The following is a 25,028-nucleotide window of genomic DNA, read 5'->3' as shown; positions in this document are numbered from 1 at the left end:
AAAGTCATGCTACTCACTCGAATAGTATTTATCAATGAGGCTTAGGATTTACAGATGCCCACTTGTACCAGTAAAGATTTCTTGTCTGAGTTGGCCCACAAGTAACTGAAAGATATTTCATGATTCCAATTTTGTTCTTCAGTCACAGCAACAAATTTCAATTAGTTGTACCTTTAAGATCCATCTTAGAATATCATAGAAACAAACAAAACAAAACAAATAGCCAATGTGTAAACAAATGCAAAACCTTAATTTTTAGAAGCATTACTTTCCTATTAGAGTCCAGATTCTTTTCCGGGTCCTTGGTGGGAAAGCCTGACTATTGGCCCTGGAAAGCCTGTGCCCTACCTGCCTGATGACTCCGGGACCCTGTCTCTGAGGTGAAGCGGAGATGGGAAGCCTGGTAGTAGATTTCGGGTGAACCCAGGGACAACCAGGGAACTTGTTGGGGAGGTGACTCCTGAGTCACTCTGTGAGTTAGCACAGGTTCAGAGCAGCCATCTGTCACAAACAGTGGCGTGGATTTATTAGCGAAGAGGAAACTGGAGGTTGGAGATGGATAGGGTACAGTTCTACCTGGCACTGAGGCTCTCCCTCAAAGCCTGTATACCCTCCAGGGGCAGCTCGGTCAGAACGCCCTGGATGGAGTTGGGAGGTGGGGTGGCACAAGGAGGCCTGTGTATATAGAGACTCACTCCTGTAAGGTCTTGTCATAAAGCAGGATTGCTTTGTGACAGGTGTGCATTGCTCCATCTGCTGGCACAGGGAAGCATGAGCCACACTGCCAAGGACAGAGCAGAGTTCCTGCGGGCTGGGACAGGCCTTCCTGGCTTCATTCTCCCAGACTCTCGGGCTCTGGACCTTCTTCCCTAAACAGGGCCTTTGGAGAAACAGTTTCAGAGACAAACATGATGCACTGCTCCCAAATGAACACAGATTCTGGGAAAGGCTTCCATGGAAGTGGTTGTTTTCATTTCCATCAGGGGACACAGGACACTAGTCAATTCACACCTCTGAAAAGGGAGCATGGTGACATCTGTAACAGGTGGCAGGTCACCAGAGGACCTCCTGCTCTTGGCTCCACCACGCTGCTGCTGGCGTAGTCTCTCTGGAAACCAGCAGCGTTAGCTCTGATTGATTCCCTCCCACAGACCCTAAACCTGAGTCTCAACTCTGACTTTCTTTTTTCTCCTTTAAGCCATCTCAGACATCACATGCAGCCTGGGCCCTCACCACAGGATGGCCACACCATCTCTAAAGAAAGGGCTAGGGCGGGAGATTCATGCTTGGACTCAGGTGGGGGCAGGGCAGGAGGATGGATGCCACTGATGCTTTGGTGTGTGATAACAAGCCACACTATTTTCAAATTCTATGTCCTGGTGGGATTCCAAAAGAGAATTACTAACCCCTGACTAAGGACACTGAGTAACCAACTGTTCATGCTATTAGATGTAAGAGAGATTCTGTTTTTATTCATGTGAATCATGAATTATTCTGTTTTCCTTGCATGTTAGGAAGTGTGTGTGTGTGTGTGTGTGTGTGTGTGTGTGTGTGTGTGTGGATGGATTTATTTAGAATTCTTTTCTGTAATACTTATTAAAAACAAAACTGGTATGAGAAAAGTTGTGTAGCTGTTTTAAGCTGATTGCTAATCCTTTTTTTTTTTTAAGACTCCTTTTTGTTTTATGTGTATAAGTATTTGCCCGCATGTATGCGTGTGTACATGTGTGTGCCCGGGGTGACCAGAAAAGGACATTAGAATTCTCTGGAACTGGAGTTACAGAGAGTTGTGAGCTGCCATGTGGGTGCAGAGACTCAAAGCCAGTGCTGTTAACCACTGAGCCCATCTCTCCAACTCCTGAGTGTAAATTTTCTTAAAGAAAATGTGTTCCTTACAACCTGTGGCAAACCCACTAGGAGCTGGTTTCACAGCCCCTTTTCACTGACCCCTGTATTATTGGGGTCTGTCTACACCCATAACAATAGACACACTGGCTGCCTAGGCAGTTACAGCCAGGTCCTCCTCAGTCCAGTCTAAACGCAAACCTTCTCAGCCTTGTGAACCATCAGATACTGCCTCCAACTCCTTTTTCTGTGCACTCTTTGTCATGTTCTTTGTCAGTCACTGAGCTGTGCTCCTGAACAAGGTGACTGAACTTGGTGCTGTAGCCGCAGCACCCCTAGGGGGAGCCACAAAGAGGAGGGTGGAGGAGTGGGAAACAAGGGTGGAGAGAGACTCCAGGTCCTTAGCAACTGTGTCATCAAGTTCTGCTCAGCACCCAGGAGCATGGCATAGCAGATGCTTTCAGGGTTACTTCAGTCATTTCTCTTGAGGAATTCTGGAGTGCTATTTTTCATGGAAATACAATACACACAGAATAGAGGAAAAAGAATACATTAATGTCTAATGTTCCATTATAATTTTTTTTTAAAAAAAATCAATAATATCCGACCCTACATTTGTTGTTGTTTTGTTTGTTTGGGTTTTTTGTTTGTTTGTTTGTTTGTTCCATTTTGGTTTGTCAAGACAGGGTTTTTCTGTGTAGCCATGTTTGTCCTGAAACTCTGTTGAGCAGACTGGCCTTAAACTCACAGAGATGTGCCTACCTCTGCCTCCTGAGTGCTGGGCTGGGATTAAAGGCATGCGCCACCACCACCACCTGGCCAACTCTAAGTTTTTATACTGATAACATGTCTCTCAGAAGAAAGGGTGATTTTGAACTTGTTTGACCTCTGTTGGGAAAGGTATTTGACCTGGCAGTGTTTGGGAAGACTCATGTAAAGTAGAACATGAAAGCACTAGAGAGACTAAATGAAATAATTCTATAAGCCAAGGATCACTTACAGCAGTGGTTCTCAACCTGCGGGTCGTGACCCCCTCCAGCTCAAAACCGCTAGCTCCAAGAATATTTGCATCATAACATTAGGGAAATTACAGTTAGGAAATCGCAACAAAAGTAATTTTATGGTTGAGATCACCACAGCATGAGGAACTATAGTAAAGTGTTCCAGCATTAGGAAGGTTGAGAACTACTGCTTTGGAGCATTGATGATTCTTCTTAAATGTTATCTTGGTTTAGAACGGCCTGGAAGATTGAGACAGCCCTTTGGCTGTATTTGTAAGAACATGTGTTAGAAATGGCTAACTGAGGGACAAAGACTGTCCTGAATGTAGGTGATATGCCATCCCATCAGCTGGGGAGATCGCACTCCCTCTGCTGGGAAGAACTGAACTCTCCAAAACTAGGAGCTGAAATATGTCTGTCTTTTTTAAGACCTGTTTGTGTGGGACCCTGTGACCACAATGATAAAGTGAACTAACACACTCCCCTCGCAGGTACTAACTCATGCCATTCTTAGTCCTCACAATCTTAGGCTCCTGTTATGTAGTTTACAGAGTATTATTTGCTGTTGGTTTGGAATTGGGAGTATAATTTTTGAGACACCCAAATGATCTGGATCTAGAATTGTAGTTAGGGACTAAATACCCTCTGAATGTTAAGGCGAAAGCAAACAAACGAGAAAAAGAAAACAGAATAATTTTGCACATGTAGACAAGAATTCATACCATTAAAGGAAGCCACATTTGTATGTGTTTGTTGTTTTGTTTAGAATTAAATATGCAAATAACCAGAAAATTTGGTGCTCCTTCTTGGCCCCTTATAGATAGTGTACAAGTCCTTGGTTTTACAAGCACTGAGGAGTTTTTGGAAGGGTGTGTTGTGTTGGGCAACCATAGACAGGGTGTGTTGGGTGGCCATAGACAGGGTGTGTTGGGTGACTATAGACAGAGGTGTTGGGTGACCATAGACAGAGGTGTTGGGTGACCATAGACAGGGTGTGTTGGGTGACCATAGACAGGGTGTGTTGGGTGACTATAGACAGGATGTGTTGGGTGACCATAGACAGGGTGTGTTGGGTAACCCTAGACAGGGTGTGTTGGATGACCATAGACAGGGTGTGTTGGGTGACCATAGACAGGGATGTTGGGTTACCATAGACAGGGGTGTTGGGTGACCATACACAGGGATGCTGGGTGACCATAGACAGGGGTGTTGGGTGACCATACACAGGGTCCTGGAGCAGGTTCTGAAATGGAGTTCAATGTGCAGTTATTTCCCAGGGAACATTGTGGAGAAACGCAGTCAAGGGGCTGAGAGGAGAGCAAGCTGGAAGGAGGGAAAGAGAAAGCCACAGAGTTAATAGGAAGAAAATGACCTCTTCCAGGCCCACAAGATGATAAGGAGCTAAAATGGCCTCTGGACTGTGGGTCCCCACTATTGAATTAGTTATTTTTCTCATTGCTATGACAATAGCCACTTAAAAAAATCAAGGATTCTGTTTGGTTCACTGTTTGAGGCTATAGTCCATCCTGGCAGGAAAGGCATGGTGGCAGGAGCAGGAGGCAGCTCTCTTTGCTACATTCATAGCCAGGAAGCAGAGAGAGAGAGAGAGAGAGAGAGAGAGAGAGAGAGAGTGTGTACTGCCATGCTCAGCATCATTTTTTCTGCCTTTTATTTAGGGCAAGACTCCACCCCATGAGACAGAACCTCTAATATTCAGGATGGATCTTCTCCACTCAGGCAAACCTTTGTGGAAAGCCCTTCACAGAGGCCTGTCTCCTAGGTGATTCTAAATGCAGTCAGGCTGGTAACAAAGGAAAAGGTGGCTTTTGAGGTGAGCTGACTCAGCATTGGAGAGGTTCTTTCAACAGACACTGGTCAGAAAAGTGCTTCTGTGCAAGCATGAGGCTCGGCATTTAACCCCATCCCCAGAACCAAGGAACCAGAGAGGAAATGGTGGTATGCATTGGAATCCCAGCACAGGGCAGGTGGAGACAGACTTGTCATTGGGATTCATTGTCCAGCCAACCTAGCCTGACTGGCAAGCTCCAATTAGTGACCTTGTCTCAAAAAACAAAGTGAAAGGCGCTTGAAAAATGAAACTTAAGGTTGATCTCTGGCCTTCACATATACTCACACGTGTACAAACACGAATCCACATACATAGTCACACATACATTTACCCACAAGCCCACATACACAGGCACACACATGAGCACACACACACCATGGGCACACACAACCACACATCTAGGAGAGAGATTTTTGTCCATGATCTTAACTCCATCAGAAAGGTCAAAACCAACACCGGTGTTCTGTGACAGCTGAGCAGAAGCGTATCTCAAGCCAGTGTTGAAATAGCTCTTCCTTTTCATCGTTTCCAGGGAGAAAAGCCTTGCCTGGAGTCTAGCAGGCTTCCATAGTATCCCCTCTATGAGAAGTCTGCAAGCCTCTCACACTTCCCTTGGGCATACCCACTCACCTGCAAATCAGAGCCTCCCACATGGCCTGCAACTGAGCATAGTGTATGCATCTATCTATAATTTAATCCCAAAGGTTAAATTTTAGACATCAGACCTTTTATTGTGGAAAATGTCAATACATGCACAAAATAGGATCATCTATTCTGAGCATCTGTGTGCACACAAGACTATTGGTATTTTGCCTCTCTCTGTTCTAGATGTATTTTTAACATCGCCAAGCATAGCCAGTTGTGTTGCTGGGTGAATGACACAGAGGGTGTGGTTTCACAACAGAGAGTAGATTGCCAGTGTCTGAAATCAGGCATGTCTCTAGTTGCACTGACCTGAGTAAGGGTAAAGGCATTGGAACCAGGGTTCCAAGGATTGGGAAGTCCACTGCACAGCCCTTGGGCAGGGCAAGCTGTCTTCTTTTGTTTCCAAGGTTTGGGCTCTATAGAAGCCCTGGGAAGTGGGTGTGGCTCTGACACTTGAGGCTGCCTCCCTTTCCTCATGTTCTGAGTCTTAGACTCCACAGAGCACACACAAAGTGTGTATGTGTCCTTTTCTGTGTGTATGCACACACATGCATATGGTGTATGTGTGAAGGTCAAAGACAAACCTTGGTTGTCCTTCTTAGGAAACTGTCAGCCTTTTTTTTTAAACAGTATTTCTCACTCATCAAGAACTCACTAACTAGGCAGACTGACTAACCAGCTAGCATGAAGCATCTGCATGCCTTTAACCGTCCAGCAGCAGGATTACAAGAAAGTCTTGCCATGCCTACATTTTTATATGGCTGACATCGATGAATTCAAGTCCCGGCCATTGCAAGGCAAGCATTTTACCAACTGAGCTGTTTCCCCAGCACCCCCCTCCCGTGTGTGTGTGTGTGTGTGTGTGTGTGTGTGTGTGTGTGTGTGTGTAGTAGCGGGGCCTCCTTTTGGAAATCGATGAACCTAAAAGTGACTTGAACAGCCCCTTATGTTTGTGGCAGATTTCCATCCCAGCACAAAACCAAACTGAAAATTTCTTCTAGGGAAAGGAGTACAGTGTGTTATGGAAAATCTGCAGGAAATATTGAAAGCAGTATTTGGAATCTGAGGTGAGCCCCACCACTTGAACACATAGTTCTGACTCCCCACAATCCAACTCCACAGATGTTTGACCAAAATGTTCAAGATGACCTCCCACGCCCAGCCCCGTCCTCACTGCGAAGGGCCCAGGCACACACACCCCTGGGGGAACCAGCAGCTGCTGTAGCCATGGTAAGGGAGCCGGGCTGCTGCTGGTTGGTCAGCTCTGGAGCAGGTGGCCTGGGGTGGGGGGCAAGGCTGTTGTGTTTCCTCTTTAAGGTGGTGCTCAGCTGCTTCCTTGGTCATGTGCCCCAGTGAGTGCCTGGAGGAGGCAGGAGGCCAGGAGATTCAGCAGCCAACCCCCAGCAGCTGCTGCTCTGTTCTCTGAGCTGAAGCAGCTCCAGACTTCATGTGGCCTGATCTGGCATTTGGGGAGGGGCAGCAGAGGGGTATCACTTGAATACTCTGACTTAAGGGACTTAACCCAGCTGCTCTCTCTCTCTGTCTCTCTCTCTCTCTGTGTGTGTGTGTGTTGTGTGTGTGTGTGTGTGGCCTAACTTAAGTGACACTTCTCAATCAATATTCAAATGTTTGAGAAGTTTCCAACAGTGAGAAACAGAAGGGACACTCGGGCTAGTGGAGGCCAATGAGTCTGCAGGCCCTAAAAGGATGCTTCATGGAGAGGAAGCTGAGCCTTCCATCCTAATCCAGAACGTATGAATTAACATACACTGTTCAGCTTCTGTCTGTCTGTGTCCATACATGCAAAAGCAGCCTGGGAAGAAGCTAGGTCTTTAGGGAAGAAGATCACAGCTCAGCTTTTACAACACCTCTGCACAGACTGTGACTTTGAGAAACACCATTGCCCTTTCTTTTTTTCTAAGAAAAATATGATTGTGTGTTGTGGGCAGTGGGGGCCAGCCAAGGCAGATGTGTAGAGACCAGAGAGAACCTTTTGGAGACAGATGCTTCCGTACACCTTTCTGTAAATTCTGAGCATCAAGTACAGGTTGCCAGGTTTGTATGACCATACTTTTAGCCACTGACCTTGTCACATTGACTAACACCATTGGTTTTGAGACAGTTTGTTCTGTACCTCAGTTAATATTTGACTCAGCAGGTGTTTCAGGCTGGCTGGCCTCAAACATCCCTTGATCTCCCTGCCTGCTTCTGCTTCCAAGATGTATGTGCCACCAAACCTTTCTTTCCAAATGTAGTCACTGATACATTTATCTAGTAATAATAACAAGAAATCTGATAAAGAAGAGCTCTTAAGATAAAAGTTTAAGTGGAAGCCTTTTTCTTCTAGAACCTTCCTAATGCTGGAACTCTTTAATACAATTCCTCTTGTTGTGGTGACCCCTAACCATGGTATGATTTTCTTGTCGCTACTGTAGTTTTGCTGCTGTTATAAATCTTAATGTAAATATCTGTGTTTTCCAATGGACTTACACAACCCCCGTGAAAAGGTTCTCTGACCCCAAAGGGGTCAGGCTCCACATGTTGAAAACCTCTGTTCTAGAAGAAGAGTGATGGAAAGGGAGAGAGGTCCATAGGCCAACACTGCAGAGAGAGGCTGGCTGGCCTGTGTCAGATGAAGGAACTGGCCATTTTATGTTTAGTTATTTTAAATCGTTTAGTTGTGGCACACAGTATTACGTTTCATCGTGGCATTTTCAGACATTCTCGTTAATTCTCATCTCCCCTTCTTTACCACGCCCCCTCATTTGCACACCTCCATTTTTCCTAGTCTCCTTTCTACTTTATGTCACAGGTGAACCCTTGCACAGCCACCTCTTCTATGTCCTAAATGCCTTTTCTCTTTAGCCTCATTTGCATACATACATACATACATACAAACATACATACACACATACATACATGCATGCAAGCACTCCATGCTGGTTTCATCACGTTGCTGGAGTGGCTCTGGTTCTGGGATTTTCCCATAAGCCATAAGGTTGGCATTTTCCTCATCTAAGATACAAATCAGTGGGTAAGTTTGTCCTTAGATATGCCATGCCTCTGTCCAGCACCTGGTGGCTTTTATCTCTGGGATAGAAACAGAGACGGGAACCAGCATTCCAGCATTCCGAGACAGGAACCAGCATTCCAGCATTCCAATGGGTGCATTCCACACATTGTTAATGACAGAAGATTTTCCTGTAGTGAGTAACAGACTGTGAATGAAGGGCTAGAGAACCTTTTGTCTTTTGTTCCTGTTAGGAACTGTGTCCACATCAATATGGAGATAGTAACCCTTTCGGGTCTAATTATGAGGACTTACAGTAGAGTGTCTGTACTTATTTGCATGTGCATGTGTGTGCTCATGCACCGTGTGCCATGATACATATGGCCTTGAGAGGACTTGTAGACTTCACCCTCTCCTTCCAGATCTTCAGACTTAGCCACAAGCTCCTTTACCCACTGAGCCATCTCATTGGCTTCAAAAACTGAAGTAAATGGCAAGCTCCAGGCAAATAAATAAATAATTCATGGATGTCTATAAACCTCTACAGACTCAATGTGCTAGCTTAGACACCCTTGGACATGTGGTTATGGGTGCCACATGTCAATTTCTTCTAAATATGCCACTATGGGCTCTCCTAGAAACTCGTTTTTCTCTGGAATTCTTACATCTTTGTCCTACAAAAGGAAGTAAGCTTTAAAATATTCATGTCATTGGCTAGTCACACTTGTAGCTATTCTTGGCTTTGTTCTTCAATGTTTTTGCATTGTTCTGGTTTAGATACTTATTCCAAGCACAAAAACATATTCTATGCTAATTTAAATGATTATTTAATAAGTGTGAATATTGTTTTGGCATTTCGTTAAATAACTCACTTTGTGTATGAGGGTTTTCCTTTAGTTTTTTTTTTTTCTTTAACAATTATTTAAAACATTATTATTGACAAAATTTCTTTAATATTTGATTACATGTACTTATATTTCAGTTTAGCTCCATTAACACTTGTGCATTGTGCTTAATTTCTTTCTTTTCCTTGTTTTTTGGGGTGTGTGTTGTAGAAGCTATAAGTGCTGCTCCAGCCCCTTCCCAGTGTGTGTTTATCTGTGTGCACATTGCTGTGTATAAACACTCGAATACAGATTACAAGTGTGCACCATCACACCTGGGCTATTTACATGGGATCGTGGGTTTGCAAGCCAAACACTTTTACCAACTAAGCAATCCCCTCAGCCTAGTCCTGTTTTGTTAATATTTATTCCTATGTCAAGTATCAAACTGCACAAAATCAAGCCAGTTCTATTTACCTATGTGGTTTTGGTAGTGGTAATGATAGTGGGTGACAATTGGTTGGAAATAAGATGGCAACGGTTCACTCTATTGTTAAAGTTCATAATCTCACAGACAGCTTTATCTATTAACTCCTTTAGTAACTTAACCAGCCATTACTGAAGGTCATGCACTCTATTACCTGTTTCAGAGCAACTAAATTAAGAGTAGTCTTTGCTTTAAAAATGACTTCTGGCTGGCTGTAGTGGCTTATTCTGTCATTCCAGCATAGCTGTGAGTTTGAGGCCAGCCTGGGCTACACAGCGAGCTCTAGCCCAGCCTTGGCTACATAGTGAGTCCCAGGCCAGCCTAGTGTCTCAAAAAATCAGCCCATCAGCAAGCAACCAGTCAGTGTGGGATACTTGTGTGAGAATAGCTTAAGTTGTTTTGGAATTCTTCCTGAACAAGCAGAAAGTTTGCAATGACTGCTGGGAGTTAGGCTCCATCTGTGGTTGGCTCTGGGCTTCCCGTTCGCTGTGGAGAGGCAGGGGAAGAAAATGAAAAGAGAAGCAGGTGAAATTCCTTGTAGCCAATTAAAGGAAAGTGGGGCGTTTCTTCCACAGCCTTATATTACCTGACAGTTCCATTTCAGAATAGCTTTAACACATAACTCCCAAGCCATGCGCTTGAGAGTTAACTGTGGCATACACCTCTTGACAACAAGAACACACCCTGGCTTAAAAACAAACAAAAGTCACACAAAAAGCAGGCCTGTGTAGGATGGACTTCCAGCTTAAATGTACCAGTACCTACACCTGGACCGGCTCTGGCAAATTGAGTATCGTCTATAGCAACTCCTTTCTTAAAGAAGCCTGAAGTCGAGCAAAGGAAAATAGGAATTCCTCTCTCAAGCGGTTGATGATGCCCCTCCCTGAAATATCCTTACCTTTTCATCATTGCCAAATGTGTCTTTGTTTTCAACCTCGTTGAGTAAGAAGACAATGCGGTCTTAAATATCCAGGTGCGTGTCTTTAGAAAAGGAGACACTGAGTCTAAAATTCTGTGTTCCAGGAAAGCTAAGTGTGTCACTTGCTTATTAAAAAAAACTGTATTTGCCACATCCTTTATTAGATCCCAGGTGTGAGGGTATGTGGATGTTTATCTGAAAAGGAAGGCTATACTGAAATGTCCAAAGGCCATCTAGGTGAGGGTGATGAACATGGTTTCAACAGCGGACTTAAATTCTGCTCTGGTCTTATTTCAAGAAAAGGCCAGCCATACAACTATTAAAATCTACCAGAGAGATGCCCCAAAAAGTTCAAGTGTTTGTGATGGGGTGACAACCACAAGCAGAACAAAGCTACTCCTCATTTCTATGTGCTGTTTTTTGGTGTTGTTTTGTTGTTTTTGTTTTTTGTTTTTTTGTTTTTTTTTTATGACGGGCTTGGGAGGTAGCCCATGGCATCAGAGCAATTGCAGTACAGTTTGAGGTCAGACTTCAGACCTTCAGCACCTCCTGGATAAACAAAGGCAGCAGGCCTGCAGCTGTGGTGTGCCTGCCTCCCCAGAGCTGTTTGTTGCAGGGCGAAGGCAAAGACAGGAAGATCAATGCAGCTTGCTAACCACAGCCTAGTGTTAGGTTTCATGAGTGAGCCTTTCTCAAGGGAACATGACCAAGAATGCTAGAGTGAGACCCAGGACATCAGACATTTGCCTCTAGTCTCTTTCTCTTTGAGTGTGTGTGTGTGTGTGTGTGTGTGTGTGTGTGACTGTGTGTTGCACACACATATACACACAAATGTTGCATCATGAAACCTTATAAGATGAGGTCTAATTTTCCAGCTAGTTTCCCTTCAGGACACCAAATTAGAGAAACCTTGGTGCAAGCTGGCCCTCATATCAGCAGGCTTGGCCAAGTCCCACGGCGTGGAGAGTTGAACCTCAGTCACTCATGCCAGCTGCCATTCACACAACTGAAGTCAGGACACACCAGGCTCTGAGGACAGTTTTAGATTACACAGGACCTTAAATACTTAGCCTCGACCACATCTACGTTTGCACATAGCCAAGATTCAGATTTCTCCCACATTTTTTTGCATATGCAGATATTTTACATTAGGATTCTGATAAAGGCTTATGAGGCAAAATGTGGTCATCGATGTTAAGGAGCTTAAAATTCTCCAGCAGTTTTAGACTCAAATTGCTTCCCTTGTCGTCATGGAGAATCCTATTATGTTCTTTGTTTCCCTCCCACGTCAATCTCTTCATTAGTAATAAGTGAATTATCTAAAGTGCTAGACACATGCTCCTATATCCTATATTTTAATAGCTTTGTGGCAATGGCATTTCTACCTCACTGCTTATCTACACTTATGAACAGTGTCCTTTCTGCTAGGTGGTAGTGATTAGGCCTTTTTATTAACATCCTTTTAAATCTTCATAAAAATTACATCTGGGGACTGGGGAGATGCTCAATGAGCAAAGCACTGCCTGAGATGAGGACCTAACTTTGGATCCCAGCATCCCTGTAAAATGCCACGTGTGGTAGTTTGTACCCCTAAATCCAATGCAGGGAAGTAGAGTCTTGCAGATCCCTGGGACTCCCTGACCAGCAGGCAAGCTATCTGTGAGAGACTCTGTAATGAATGGGGCTTCACCTCTGGCTCATATGCACATAAATACACACACACACACACACACACACACACACACACACACACACACACACACAGGAAATGACTAACAAAATTTAACACCATTAACAAAAATAAAATAAAAAATGTTGAGACATGATTTTACTAAGCATCAATTAGTAATTACTAATCAACCTGGACTAGAACTCAGAGATCTCTGCCTCTGCCTTGCTGGAATTAAAGAGGTGCCTGGCTTGATTAATTTTAATTGAACATTTTTTTTCTCCCTCATCACATAGGTTTTCCTGTGTTTAGACTTTGCCCTTTTCAATTAGGTTATAGTAAGTCACAAAAATGCCTCCACCTTGGAAAACCATAGATTGGAGACTTCTTTTTTCTTAATCTATGCTTAAAATCTCAAAGTTTTTGCAAATAAGTCCATAGTACAAAAACTGAGCTTTATATATCCTTCAAGATTGACAGATAACTCGTTTCTGTGATGTGTCTATCTGGGTAATCTGGGTCTATCTGAAACTTTCTCTTACTGTAGCCTGGATATGAGGTCTTACAAGATTTAATAACTGTGCTGTCTGTGCTGTTGTATGATGGAGTATCAACAGCTCAACCCCCTGCTGGAGAGGCTCAGATGCCTCACCTTGTGGCAGGGATTCTGCATCATGTTTGATGAGTAAGAGTATGGTTGCACATTAAATATATGACAGAGAGAGAGAGGGAAAGAGAGAGAGAGGCAGGTACATGTATTTCTTCTTAAAATACCAGTTTTCATGAGGCTTATCAGCAGATTCCTTTAGTTGAAGTCTTTGAGAGAAAAACAGCACAATAACTATTTAATTCATTTATACCACATGTGTGCAAGGACAGTAGTCCTTTCCAAGCCTTTAGCTTGAGCATGGTAAACTCTGTGATTACATGTCCTCAAATATTCAATGTCATCATCAGGAAAATCCCTGGAATCCCTGAACACATCTTAACACTTCCATCAATAGTCCTAGGACCATTCAGCCATAACCTTGACACCAAAATCCCCAATAAAAATCCTGAATTTGAGGCCCCTGACTGGGTTCTGTTGAACTGGTTGCTATCACTCACCCTCAACAGGATTTTAAAAAAATTAAAAAAAAAATTAATTGACTCACAATGTGATCAAACTTGAGGAGCAGCTAACCTGAATTTCCTAAGCTCATAGAAGCTTGGGAGGTTCACCCATATATATGGAGCAAACCCCAAAAAGTATAGATAAAAATAAGTTCATCCAGAGTGTGGACAGGAGTCTAAGGAAAGGATACATTGAAATTCTAGTTCCGTGGTTTCATTCACTTAGTTAAGTAGTATTTACCATTATATGTGTTGTTGGATGCTCTCATCAGTTCAGGTGCCCAAAGGTTGACATTGACTATCTTCCTCAACCACTTTTCCATTGTTTTAGTTTTGGGACAGGGTCTCTCACTAGATCTAGAACCCATGGATTTGGCTACACTGGCTGGCCAGCGAAGGCCCAGGAACTACACGTCTCTTCCCTGCATTCCTGACCTAGTGCTGGGTTATAAACATGTCCCACCATGCCTGGCTTTTATGTGGGTGCCAAGGATCCAAACTTAGATCCACATGTGTGTGCAGCTAGCATTCTACCCACCAAGCAGTCTTCCTACCCTTGACTTTGTGATTCTGTGCATGGCAGCAGGGATCAGAGAGATTTGAGGGAGCAATTTCCACTCTTGGAGGGAGATTTCTTCTAGAAAACTAAAAATCACATTTCTTTAAAGTCCTAATTTCAAGGAAGGCACACACTACACACATTATAGATCCACACACCATCTTCCATGCCCAAGGCCAGGATGACCTTGTGCTTTCTGGGGTTGTCCTGACTTTTGGCAGGTCCTTCATCTAGAACAAAAGGAGAGCCTACTTTTCCCATGGCTTTGGTAACAGGTTTTAAAAGATTACAAAGCTTTGCAAGGTGTCACTTTCTAAGTTCATTAAGATGTGTTATTTAGTTTAAGACATGGAGAACAGCAGAGAGAAAAATGTCTACTTTCCCAGGCTGCACCTTGTCAAGGTAGAGGAGCTAGTTGGAAATGGTGCACATATTTTCACGTGTGAACACATCCAGTTTGAATGCCAACTCTTGAGGCAAGAACATTTGTTTAAAGTGGATTACATAAGATCAGGCTTGGAGAAAGGAGGAAATTATGCCATCTCACGCAGTCTTGGACCCTGTGATTACACTTCTGGCATGGAGTGACAGAAAACAAACCAACTTTTACTAGGAAACGACAAACCAAATAGTCAGTCTCCCTGTATGACTTTCTCAACAGGGCATCTCCAAGGATGGCTTCAGGGTCCCGGTACTAACTAATCCAAATGAACACACACCATACAGCACCTGAAGTAGAAAAAACCTTGGGCACATGGTGCTAATCTTAATTCTTCTCCACGAATGTGCTGCATATTTCTTGAAAATATGTCTTTTTAGGGCTGTATCTAATTTTCCTCTCAGACAACTGGTATCAGCTGTGGTCCTGTTCAATGTGAAGCAACAGTTGGAGGATATGCTGGCCAGAGAACCTCCTGTCCAAGGAACTTAGAGACCAATGCCCACAAGCGTCATCAGGACATTTTATTATGATATTTGTATTTAAAGAACAAGACATACACAAGCTAAATAGTTAATGATGTGGAAATAAGGACTTAGAGACATTCTTCTGCATATCTGCTTTCAAAAAATGTGCCTGTGTCCTACCAGAACATCTACATGACAACCTCCATGACATGAACTGTCTTGCCCAGATGTCTCTTAGGACAAGCAAAAAGGTCATATATAGCATCCCATAACCTTTTTGCCAGAACTCAGGGTCTTGAACTGAACCTTTTTCTTTAGTGTATCCATGGCTATTTTGAGATAGCACTGTTATGACTCTCTTGCAGCTACTATCTAAATAGATTTATAGAGGTTTAGCTGTGATGGGGAAGGACCTCAAGTTACACCTTCTTATGAGATGTCTGAGAGAAGGAATAATTGTTGAATGTGATTTATGTTACTTATGTTATTTCTAAAAATTATGTTGATCCTAGTATAATGGCTTATGCATTTTAATGACCATGTATATAATGTCATCAGTGTGGAATTTTAGGCAATATTGTATTGTATGGTGCAGAGAAAAGGGGAAAAATTACACAGAAAGAAGAGAGAGGTTTCTTACCTTCCATGATCTTATTATTTGCCTCAGCCTTCCAGATTGATCTCTTATTTGTTCCGTGACCCCTTCAAATGTGCACTATCTCTTCCTTTCTTTGCTATTCTCTCCCAGGCCCATATAATGCTCCGCACAGTGGGTTCCTATGAAATGAACTTTTAAATAAGTACCCAACACTACAGAGTTTTCTAGATCATGCATCCGTGGATCTAGAAGGGTGCTATAACTTTGTCCCTGAGCAATTTCCAGTAACTATCCATTAAACTCATCAAATTGCTTCTCCGGTGTCTAAGAGTGACCAGAGATCCTCCCTTGCAGGCTAGGGAAGCAAAAACATGGCCCAAGTCTAACTGGCCACCAGTTGCTTCCAGGAGAGCTTGGAGTCTTGCTTTAAGTCACTAAGTGCGCACGTGAGTGCCAGGCAGTGTCCCCATGGTTACTGTAGAGGTAGGCAAGGCAGGTTTAAATCCTTGTGACTCTCAACTTACATAACAGTGGGATGAGAGTGATACTGTTTCTTAGTTCAAATTCTGAAATTTGCTACGCAGTGATCATGGGTGTTGGAGCCCTTGGGGTGGGGGGGATCAAGGGAGAAAAGAATCATCAAGTCACCGGAATTAGCACCAAAGAGTCAGGGCATTTTTTTCATGGGGGCTGGCCAAAATAGACATGGTTGATAGGGAATAAACTGAGTACCTGTAAACTCATTCTAAATGGATCATGTTGTAAACACTGAATCAAAGGTAGTTGTTTCTGTTGGTATAGACACGGAATTGTTTACAAAGAATTTTCTGTCTGAGAAGATTGCTCTGTGGTTAAAGTGTTTGTTGTGCATGTGTGAGGACCAGTGTTCCAATTCCCAGAACCCATGCTAATGCTAGATGGACATCCTGGTCCTTCTGTAATCCCAATCCTCAGGATGCAGAGACAAAGCAAGTTCCCCTAACATAGCTAGCCTGACTAGCCACATTGGTGAGCTCTTATCTTGGATGAGAGATGCTGCCTAAATAAATAAGGTGGGGAGGAGTCAAAAAGATTGTCTATGTGGGTTCTCCACATACACACATGCACATATACCACATACACATAAGGAATAAACATTTTTTGACTGACTTTTGCTAACACAAAACTTAGTCCAGAACTCCCTATGTGATTATGCAGAAGTCCCAGATGCTGTTTGTAGAATGGCAATCTGCATCCTTCTGTTCCACTACATGCTCGAACTCTCTGCCCTGCCTCTTCCTACTCTGAGAGTGGATCCCATCTCTAGCATGAGAGCTTCTATAACCAGAGAGACCCGTTAGACCTGTACCACATCTGTTCACTTCAGGAAGATGTCCTTTCAATTCCTAGTTTCTAGGTTAACTTCATTATTTTTGCTATGTGGCTGGGGACTAAGGTCTTGGGTGCTTGTTTAAAGTCCCATGTTGATTTTTTTCAATAATATTTAGCAAAGATGCATTTGCTGATACTAATTCTAAAATGCAGCATTGAGGCACGAGCTACTCATTTGTGGTAATGAATGCTAAGTATTGCCATAGCAAAAACAAGACTACATGATAACAGAGTTCTTCTATTTCATCTAACTTGAAAACGTGGAAGAAAACCAGAACCATGATCATTACAAAACCCCAACAAATAACAAATCATTGTGGTGTTCTTGATTTTGCTCGTGCTATAGAACTGTTCTTCCTTTTAATACAGCAAACGCCCCGCTCCCACTCTGGAGCTGGATCACATGTACCAGGCTTCATTGTTCTGAAATGACAGGTGCTTTGCACTTTATGTAGGAATGCAGGAGAAAGAGTTCATGTCAAACATGCTAATGATTGTTAAAGTTATTATTTCTTCTCCTTTTAAACCGCCTTTCTTCTTTGTGATGATGAATTTCATATTTTGAACCCTTTAAGCCAGAATGGAAGACATAGATTTTTGTGATAAAGTTTGCTCCAAGACAAAGTATCACAAAAAAAATAAATAAACCAAACAAACAAAACAAAAAAAGCACCTTTCTTAGCCTCTGTATGAAGGGGATTATATGGACCTGAACTTAGATCTATGACCTAAGCAGAAGCATTGTTTCTGGTCCTCATCTCCCCTTCCCATCCCTAAGGTAACTGGTGCTCTGTGTAGAAGACCACAGTACTGAGATAGAAGACGTAATTGTTTAAGAAAATATCTGTTTCCTCGAGGTCATGTAATAGCATTAGACATATTTTTAGGGAATTTGTTTTCTGTTTACGCAGAAGAATAGGGTACCACAGAAGCCTGAGGGCCTAACATTTTGCTTCAAGATTAGGTGGACACTCATTTCTAGATGGTGCGCATGGTCTGCCAATACAGAGTCTGATTAATATTTACCTTAAAAAAGTGATCATGTCTTCTTTGTCTTCCTGCAAACACTGAGCCTACTTTATCTGGATATCAGGTAGATGTATGATTTCCTGCATGGCCTCTAGAGAAAATGGTGTTGGAGCTCAAAAGATCACTTAGTGTGTAAGAGTGTTTGCTGTGCAAGCATGGAGACCTGAATTCAAGGTCCTGTAGGTGCTTAAAAAGCTGTGTGTGGCCCAGGTTCATGCCTATAACCCCACTGGCGCTAAAGGCAGAGAAAGGAATACTGTTGAGACCTGTTCAGCTGTTAGCCTAGCTCCAAGTTCAGTGAGAGACCCAGTCTCAAGAGAATAGGGTGGAACTCAATAAAATGCAATACCAAACATTCTATTCTGGCTTCCATACATACATAAAATATATCTGCTCACATATGCATACATACATTATATAAATGTACCACATGTATATACCACATACATACTCACAAGAAGAAAGAGGAAGGAAGCGAGGGAGGGGGTGGAAGGAGAAAGGAAGGAAGGAAGATATTAGGAAGGAAGGAAGGAAGGAAGGAAGGAAGGAGGATATTGTGGGCTCTGGACATGGAAGGGGGAGGCGGGGAGGCTTACGCACACACATTAGGGAATTTTGATACCTGGGGCATATGAATTTGGGGACTGTCAAAGAGAGATGAAGCAGAATGTTTGGCCCAACCATGTGAACTCAGCAACAAAATAACGAAAGAAAGTGCTACCATCAGGAGCTGAGGTTTAGTGCCCATGTATTGTTGAGTAGCTCACTTATGAAGTAGAAGGTAATGCCCCAGTGAAAACATATGCAAGGCCCTCTGATGCAATGCAGTGAATTGTTTTGATTGGGTAAATATGGCTTATAGTGCATGGCAGCCAGCAGTATAGGAACCAGCGATTAAAAAGATCTATGACACCCCAGATCTATGATTGATGTTGGCTGAGTCCTATTACTGTTGGGTGGTGAGTCTTGTCTAAGTCCCTGGATTTGATGTCTGCTAGATGTGCTCTGCAGTGTCACTGTTTCTCTCTGTACAATGTCATTTTTAAATTAAAGTTTGCACTTGCTTGGAAGTCAATGGACCAACACATCTATAGATACACTATGCTTACACTCTTCGTAGAAAGATGTTGGACATACAGGTTTAGTGGGCCAGTGAGGTGATTCAGTTTGCAAAGGTGCTTGCTACGATGAAGCCTGACAACCTCAGTTTGATTCCCAGTAGAGACATGGTAAAAGGGAGTGCTGATTCCGCAAAGTTGTCCGCTGACCTCCACACAGGTGCCATGGCATATATTTGACATGTACATATAAACAAAGACATGGACAAACAAAAACCGAATATAACTATTGTGGAAGTTGAGGCCTTTGGAAAAATGTTTGAACTAGACAATGATCTGTTGGTCAAACAGAACCAAGCTTCAATGCTGTCAGAGTCTTAGTAACAGGACCATTGATTCCAGTTTTGTTTCAATAATTTGGATCTGATAACCCTCTTCACCTGCAATTAAAATGAAAACTATGCAAAAAAGAAAATTTGGATCATTGATGTAAGAACGCTGCCAATCAGTTTCTTCACCCACCCAGCTCTGTTTGCCTGACACTGCACCAAGACTCCTTGAATCTGGAGGAGAAAGGAATTGCAGAGCAGTCTTGTCTTTTTTTTTTTTTTTTTTTCTTTTTTTCAGAAGTAGTGGTTGGTGCCCCGGAGGGATAAGATCATACTCTATCTGGCTTTCTATTGCAGTGATAAACTAGCCAAAAGCAAGCTGGGAAGGAAAGGGTTTATTAAAGTTTATTTGAGCTTTCAGGTAAGAGTCTGTCATAAAGAGATGGCAGGACAGATGTTCAAGTTAGGAATCTGGAGGCAGGAACTGAAGTGAGGTCATGGGGACACTGCTCACTGCTAAGTCTTGATGGCTTGCTCCATTTGCTTTCTTATGCACTTCAGGGCCACCCGTCTGAGAGTGACACTGCCTACAGTGGGCTGGGCCAATTATTCATCAAGAAAGACTTGTCTATATGCCAATCTGAAGAAGACAATTCCACAGTCGACATCCTCACTTCCCAGATGACTCTAGTCTGTGTCAAGCAGAAAAAAAAAAGGAGAAAAAAAAAAAAAAAACTCACTAGTGTAGCACAGGAACAAGATGGCTAAGGTAATGAGGATGATAAAACTTACAAGTATGAATGAAAGCAGATTAGATCACAGAACTGTTTTGTACACGTTTGTCACTCAGGTGCCTGAGGGAGCTTTGAAAGGCAGGATGCCAGTTTTCTGTCTTTTGCTTACCTTTTCTGCCTTTGATCTTTTGGGATGTAATTTGCTTATTGTTTATCTATATCATATCCAAAAAGCAACAAAATAAAGTTTCCAAGGGAAACTGCATTATTTGACCTGAATGTCAAGTCCTGTTTAAGATTATCTCTGGACAGAACAGACGCTTGGTAAAGGCTTGTTTTATGTGAAGACGCTTTCATTGACAACAGATCTTCCTCAATATTTTTTTAAGACACCATGTGCTCATGGGGTTATATTTTAGTCCCCAAAGCTTTGGCATCCACTCCTTTCTCTGTTAGGTGAACATACCCACACTTAGACACAGATCTATACATAAGACATTGTATGAAAAGACTTAATAAAAAATAGATTCATGTAATAAAAGAAAATAAATCCTTGCAAAATGGTTATTTGTAGGGCATTTCAATTTCCTAGAATTCTGATGGGAACACTTCTTTTCCTAGATGTAGAGGTATTCTCCTAATTTTACTTTCCAAAATGTTTTGTCAATTTTCTCATCTGCATGCAAGCTTAATCATGTTTAAATATTTGTCGTGTTTTGGGTTAACAACAAAAATTTAAACCACCAAAACAAACAAACAAACAAAGAACAAAACAAACAAAAAAGTATTTAACCAAAGGGTCAAGTGCTTCTCACACATATATATTAAAAGTTAGATCTATCTTTGGAAAGTTAAATTCATGGGATAATTGTTAAATTTGTAGGGACAACTGCCCTTTGTTCAGCTTTGAGAAGGTTCCAGACTTTGTCAAAATACTGATATATATACGGCTTACAATATAGCTACCTTCATTTTTGAAAGTCTTTCATTCCAAATTTAACCTTCTTTCAACTTAATCTGAAATGTCAAAAATCTATTATAAGCTTTAACGAAGTGAGCCTTGGAGACTGGATCATATTTTAGTTTGTCCATATTTCTACCTTACATAGGAAACCAACAAATCACTACTGTCACTTCAACATGCAAATAATTTTCATTTGCAGATCTGGGACCTACTGAAAAACAGAGCCTGTGGGAGGGACCATTTGTGTCACTTGACCGTGTTGTCTTGTCATAAAACACTTAACTAATTTAGCATTGGGTTAGTCATCTCTGTGTTAATTTTTCACATATTGGGAAGGAGTGACTAATGAAGTGAGCATCTCAACTTGTGGATAGACTTCTATTTCAATTTCCCATTTGGATAGAGCCTGAGAAGGAAGAAGAACCTACTGAAAACAGATTCAAATTCTGCATGGTTCTGCAGTGATTGGGATATGTAACACATAGACACACACAACAGGGCACATACAATTTGTTGGGGATAAGATACAAGACATACATATGCTTTGCGTTATTTTAGTCTCTTCTCCACCTCCCTTTTCTCCCCCTATGAATACCAAATGCTATAGTTTTTTTTTATTCTAAAGCAAGCTTAAGATATAAAGAAGCAGCACTGAGGTAATATGAAATGATCATCATTTTACTTGTAAAATAATTGAGAGCATGCGTCAGATTTCTATGGATTCATTACAACGGTGGGTTCTGTTAAGAGATACTTGCAAACTCACGACGAAAATAGTATTTCTGGGGCTCTGAGATGACTCAGCAAAAGTGCTTGTGGCAATGCTGGCAAGCCTGAGTTCAGTCCCCAGCTCACGCATAGTGGAAGGAGGGAATCAACGCCAACAAGTTGTCCTCTGACTGCCACTTGGGTGCTATGGGCACATACATGTCCACACTGAGACAGAAGTTATTAAAGGTAGAGTATTAACATTAACGGCAATAAAAGAAGTCCAGTAACTTGTCTTTTGTGTATTCTATATACCACATATATTATATAACTAAACCCTTTCTGTTCTTTTATTATGTAAATTAAAAATTTGATAACAAAATTCATTAAGAAAATTTTGCCAAGAAAAATATATTAGTTAAATATAATTTTGGTTCTTGATAAAAAGGAGAGGACTTGGACCCGATCTGCATGAAATGGCAGTGCACGAGTGGGGTTGGTTTGGCTAGCAGAGAGCTGGAGTAGGGCTGGATTCCTGGCATGGCTTTCTCAGCAAAGAGAACAATTTTAATCAGCTACAGAAATATTTGCGATCCATATGCTCCACTCTGCTCACTCCCATATGCCCATATTCTCTTTTATCTTGGGAGATGATGACTTCATGATTCAGCCGTGTAAGAATAATACCTCGCTGACTTTAGAGTTCAGTTCTATTTCAAAACACGTCCTGGAAATTACGCACACACACACACACACACACACACACACACACACACACACAGAACCAGGCTGTTAGTGCTTGGGTGGTTATGTGAGCATGAGCTTGTCCTGTCTTCTTGCAAAAAATTAAATCTTGCCTCCTCCTACTGAAGCCAGGATGGGTATTGAGGCTTGGCTTTGAAACTCCATCATCATTTGCCTGCTGGATTGAATGCCCCTGTGCATCTGGGAGGGCAGGAAAATGAGGCAGAGGCTTGGGATAATTCACAATAACTTCATCCATTTTGAGAAAAGGAAAACAACACACAAAAAAAGCACTTGGTAACTTTGTCTAACAAGGTGTTTATTCTACACAATGGGCTTGCAAGCTAATTGGTCTTTTCTTAGGGTTTTTTTTTAAATTTAATTAAAATTGGGCATCTGTCGAAGTAGCCATGGTACAAGAGGTCAGAATAGAAGAATAAAACAATGACCCTCAATTAGTGACCCATTTTGTGGGGGGATTATGCTTGCCTATCCCAATAGTTATGTGGTTTCTTTAAAAAGGTGTATATTTTTAAAACCAAGTTGTCCATTGGTATAAAAGATGAATAAATCAGAAATTATGGATGCGACACTTGGTAGTATGTTCAACAGTTGTTCCCCCACTGCACAACAAATGGCTTTGTAACCCAATATGCTATTAGCAGCGCCACTACCAAATCAGAAAGGAACCAGGCATGCTCATCTAAGCTAGTGGGGAGGAGATGGCAAGGAGAAAGGGTTTCTCTAGCCTTCAGTACAGTAGTTGGATGCAGCTCATGTTTTCAGAGGCTATAGGACCCAAGAGGTATGCCTGCCCTTGCTGAAGTCAGCAGGTGTGCCCCCTACCAGGAGGCTGAGTTTGGGCTGAGGTTTGCTTTTGGCAAATGCTGTCAGAAGCCCGGGCTCTCTGTTTGCATTCAAGCTGTCTGTGTGGCTGCTCCTGTAGGAGTATCGAGAAAAGAAAAGTGTGGATTGTTTGCAAGGGGCTCGGGGTGTGCCAATCTGTTGCTTGCTGCTGCAACAGCGATTCTTTGCTCATCACAGGGAATGCTAGGCTGGCAGAGCTGTCCTGGTGGGGAGGGAGGGAAATGGAGAGGTTGTTCACCATGAAGGGGGGATCTTAGGGGTGCTTTGCAAACTGTCAGTGGAATGAAGTGCTCTCTGAGCTGTGCCAGCGTGAAAGTTTTCTGCTTTCTCCTCTTTCTTTTAAACTTTATAGACAAGGCCTCATGAAGGCGAACCCTGTGCATACACTGCACGAAGAGACCTCTCACAGCAGACTCATAGTCAGAGTTAAAGCACACCGCATCCACCTATAATTCAGACAAAGGCTTCCATTTAGAAATAAAAGAAAAGACAAACCTTTGGCATGTAGGTGACTTTGATTCTCATTGAGGCAAACACACAAACTTGTGTGTGTGTGTATTTTAAATACAAAGTGCGAGATTTCACTAAAAAAGGTTAAAATTGAAGTGAGTAATCTTCGGTGCATAATTCAGTTGTTAATTTTAGCTCAGTGCGTGGGTGCCGCTCTGACTTGAACAGCCGGCTGTAGCCTTCATTGGAGAAGAAGCCGGCAGCTTGGGACAGGTGGAGCTGGAGCAAGCTGGGAGAGGGATTTGCTGGAAGCTGGTCATTAGTGTTAGAAACCCGGTCTGTCTTGCTGTGTTCTTCCCCCGGCTGCTGCCATGATGATTTACTGTTGCTCTTCTTTCAGGTTGTCGACCATGTGTCAAAGTGTGTAAGGAACCTGCCTGGAGATGGGCACTCTGAACTGCTAATGGGGACATGGGACGGCAGTTACCTCTGATCACTTGTGTGGATTCTCCCGGTGCAGAAGGACAGGAGCCTCCAGTCACTCATCCAGACCTACAGCTGGGACTCTGTGTGGAAGGTAAAGCACTTGGGGGGGGGGGCTGCACCGCCTCCATTTTTCCCTGTTTTCATTACCGTGCCTGTCTGCAGAGGCCAGTTCACCTCATGCAACCCTCAGAGTCAGGACCTGCGTGTCTGGGGCGTCCTTGGGCTTGTGCTTTGGGAAATTAGAGTTCAGTCTCCTCACTCTGTTTAATTTTCTTTCTTTTTTTATTAACTGAAGCACTCTGAAAATTGACTTAGGGCATCCGAAGTTCTTTGTCCTCCTGCCCAATGCACTGTTCAGAGAAAGCAAGCTGTTCATCAATGGGAAAACTATAACGACTGTTTTATTAATCACACATGCTGGGCGACACTGAGATAGAAGACATTTGCCCAAAGGCGGCAGATCCTAAAACTTCTCCAGACTTAAAATCAGCAAGCTAACCAGCTCAACCTCTGCCTCCTTTACAGAAACTTTTCTTTCTACAATCCCACAATCCTCTGCCAAATAGGTCCATGGACTTGAAATTTTTTCGTTACAAGCCATCTGCTCTGTCAGGGTGGGTTTTTAGCGAGTTAGCAATGGGATTTGCCACGGTGTTCATTTGTCTCTTGCTTCCAGCAGGAAATGAAGTTACTAAATTAGTAAATGCTAATGCGGCAGCACGCTCAGAGATACGGGAGCATACTCTGTCCTGTGCCAGTCTCCTCTGTAATGACTAAGATGGGACAGTGAATGGTGGGGAAGTTTGTGAATGAAAGGGCTTTCTAAGCTGCAGCTGCCCTAACCCCTCCTCTCTCTTCCCTTC

At 42.7% G+C, this 25,028-nt stretch overlaps 1 protein-coding gene across 12 annotated transcripts in view; it reads left to right on the top strand.

Annotated features, from left to right (window-relative positions):
- Arpp21 (cAMP regulated phosphoprotein 21) overlaps window positions 1-25,028 on the top strand; it is a 155,412-nt gene that overhangs the window by 19,189 nt on the left and 111,195 nt on the right. For 6 of the 12 annotated variants that reach the window (XM_051201497.1, XM_051201489.1, XM_051201481.1 and 3 more), the window contains exons 1-2: window positions 23,889-24,015; window positions 24,080-24,256. The gene's annotated coding sequence lies outside the window, so the exon portion shown is untranslated. Of the gene's footprint in view, window positions 1-23,888; window positions 24,016-24,079; window positions 24,257-25,028 lie in introns of those variants that run through there. The other 6 variants (XM_051201418.1, XM_051201433.1, XM_051201450.1 and 3 more) reach the window with 3 other exon arrangements.

The sequence above is a fragment of the Phodopus roborovskii genome, unplaced genomic scaffold (assembly GCF_943737965.1).
Source record: "Phodopus roborovskii unplaced genomic scaffold, PHOROB, whole genome shotgun sequence".
In the NCBI taxonomy this organism is placed as follows: Eukaryota; Metazoa; Chordata; class Mammalia; order Rodentia; family Cricetidae; genus Phodopus; species Phodopus roborovskii.
This window is presented reverse-complemented; position numbering and strand designations above follow the sequence as displayed.